The sequence below is a fragment of the Penaeus japonicus genome, unplaced genomic scaffold (genome assembly GCF_977035675.1).
Source record: "Penaeus japonicus unplaced genomic scaffold, GWHDUDI00000001_assembly GWHDUDI00000016, whole genome shotgun sequence".
Classification (NCBI taxonomy): domain Eukaryota; kingdom Metazoa; phylum Arthropoda; class Malacostraca; order Decapoda; family Penaeidae; genus Penaeus; species Penaeus japonicus.
In genome coordinates this window covers 24,398,259-24,400,758 of record NW_028234418.1, presented here as the reverse complement: position 1 = coordinate 24,400,758, position 2,500 = coordinate 24,398,259, and the positions used below count along the sequence as shown (strand labels likewise).

Sequence of the window (2,500 nt, the reverse complement as noted above, 5' to 3'; positions counted from 1 at the left end):
TACATACATACATATATATATATATATATAGAGAGAGAGAGAGAGATTTACATATAAACATGTTTGAGTAAGGAAATAAGCGATTTAGTAATAGATGCATAGGGAATCGACACATAAAAAAAAAAATTCCTCGTCTTCTCCCTTCTCCTCGTTATTATAATGGTTAGTATCCCAACTGCCACGCAAGAGTCCGTGGAAGAAGGTTTTGATAAAAAAGAAATGATGACTTGATTGTACTAAGAACGTTAAGCTTTATATGTTCATATTATCAAGGTATACTTTAAGAACAATACTTAACGGCGGATTTTTTTTCTCTCTCTCTCTAAATCTTCATACAGTACTTAAAATATGTTAAAAAAAAAAAAAATCTTTCGCTTGCTTGTGAAGTATTATTGGTCACTTTAGATGGTAAATTAATGGTTTAAACAATATAGACTTATTTCTATCTCAGTATAGATACTTAATTGTTTGCAAAAGGCATCAGACATCACCTCTTTAGAAGGTACACTATTTAATTGGTGTTTACAGTATGACAAGAAATTTACATACCTCATTTACACATAAGAAAGTGAAGAATATCACGTAGGTAGAGGATAACATGTATATGAATGTCGTATCAGTTTAGTAGGACGTCACTTGGCCACTGATGTCTGAAGTTGAATTTTGTGTACGCAAACTTCGATTTCAAGTAGGGCTTGCTCGATCTAGGAGTACTTGGGCAGAATTGGATGGGGAAATGCTAGAAGCACGGACAGGGAGAACAAACAGGACTGGCAACTGTTAATGATTGGGATGAAGTGAGGATTGAGGATTTGGCCATCTATCTGAAAAAAGTATCAAGTGTTTTATAATAAGGATATGGCTATATGTGCAACATACGACTAACATATACCATCATCTATGTTGAAACTGCACGTCACTGTAAGTCGGGACACATTTTTAAGATGTATGAGTTTACAAAGCTGAGAAGCGAAAGAACAAGGCTTACAGTTCAATGCTGAGCGCCAATAAGACCGCCAGATACGTGCCTACTGATGCCATTCCTAGTCTTAATGGCAGAATTGTTAGCATCATCAGTGGATGGAATCCTTTATCAAGGATGATAGAGATCTCAGGTAGGCTAAATTTTGTATATATAACAGTCTATATCCATATTCAAAGACTGAATGAATTAAAGAAGTAGCTTTTCAAAATAATAAACACTACACGTAAGTAGAAATTCCTCGGTAGTATAGTGGTTAGTATTCCCGCCTGTCACGCGGGAGACCGGGGTTCAATTCCCCGCCGGGGAGAAATTTTAATTTACGTGTAGGAATAACACCCTTATTCTGATTAATGTTCTTATTATTTTGCATGAGCAATTTGTCATAGAGAATAATTGTCATAACTGATTTCTTTTACTACATACAGTATTGATGTATGTCGTAAAATATATCTTAAACATTATCTCAATGAACTTTTATGTTTAGTATAGTTTCGAGGATTTGACATTTGTAATCTTTTTTTCTTAAATCTCATGGGTCAAGTAGATTGTTTTTAGTCATTTTTGTGAAAACATCTTTCCATCACTGGAAAGTATTATCTATGGTCCTTTAAAGGATATACCATCGATATTTTGCCAAATAGAGTAACAAGGCCTCTCGTAGGAAAAGAAGAAGAAAAGTCATGATTTAACTATAATCATTGATAATGGTTAGTCTTCGCGAATGACTTATTAACCGTTTGTAGAATTGAAATAGGCAAGCAATATGCAAGACATTTTTTAATAGTCTTACCTTCTTTCACTCTACTCTATATTAATATTTGATATATATATAAGTATAAATATATATATATATATATATATATATATATATATAAATATATATATATATATATACTATATATATATATATACATATATATACATACATGTATACATATATGTAGATGCATATGTATAGATATATATGTGTATACATACACACACACACACACACATATATATATATATATATATACATATATATATATATATATATATATATATATATATATATATATATATATATATATATATATATATATATATATATATATAGTGTGTGTGTGTGTGTGTGAAAAAAAGGATATTTCAATTTTAGCTATATTCATTACCTTATTAATTGTATGTTCATACATTGTGGTGTATTTACGTCTCTCACGAATATTTGCTGTTAATATTCAAAAGGAAAATTCTTTAGTTATCAATAATCGTTGAGGCAGCCATTACAGATCTGGCAATTAATTTTAATGTACAATAATGTTAAGGTTGATATATGCAGTGTTCCATTTGCTTAAGTAGAATAGTACAGTAATAGCACCCATTGCCTCTTCTGATGTATCAGAGAAATGTTCACTACAGATAAAAGCAACGGTCACTCTGTGGCAGATCGAATTTCTTCTTACAAATTGGGATTAGGATTTGTCTGGTAAGGTATCACCAGCTCCGGTAGGAATTTAGAAAGAGTTGCAAACTTTC

The 2,500-nt window shown here is 31.2% G+C and overlaps 1 protein-coding gene and 1 non-coding gene across 2 annotated transcripts in view; one reads left to right on the top strand and one right to left on the bottom strand.

Moving 5' to 3' along the window:
• The first annotated feature begins 1,220 nt into the window (after positions 1-1,220).
• On the top strand, positions 1,221-1,292 carry TRNAD-GUC (transfer RNA aspartic acid (anticodon GUC)). The gene has a single exon. It is a non-coding gene; the product is annotated as a tRNA-Asp (tRNA).
• Positions 1,293-2,493: 1,201 nt separating this feature from the next.
• LOC122267890 (cuticle protein AM1274-like) overlaps positions 2,494-2,500 on the bottom strand; it is a 1,225-nt gene continuing 1,218 nt past the window's right edge. The window contains exon 3 of the mRNA XM_086544976.1: positions 2,494-2,500. This exon is cut by the window's right edge and continues 381 nt beyond it. The gene's annotated coding sequence lies outside the window, so the exon portion shown is untranslated.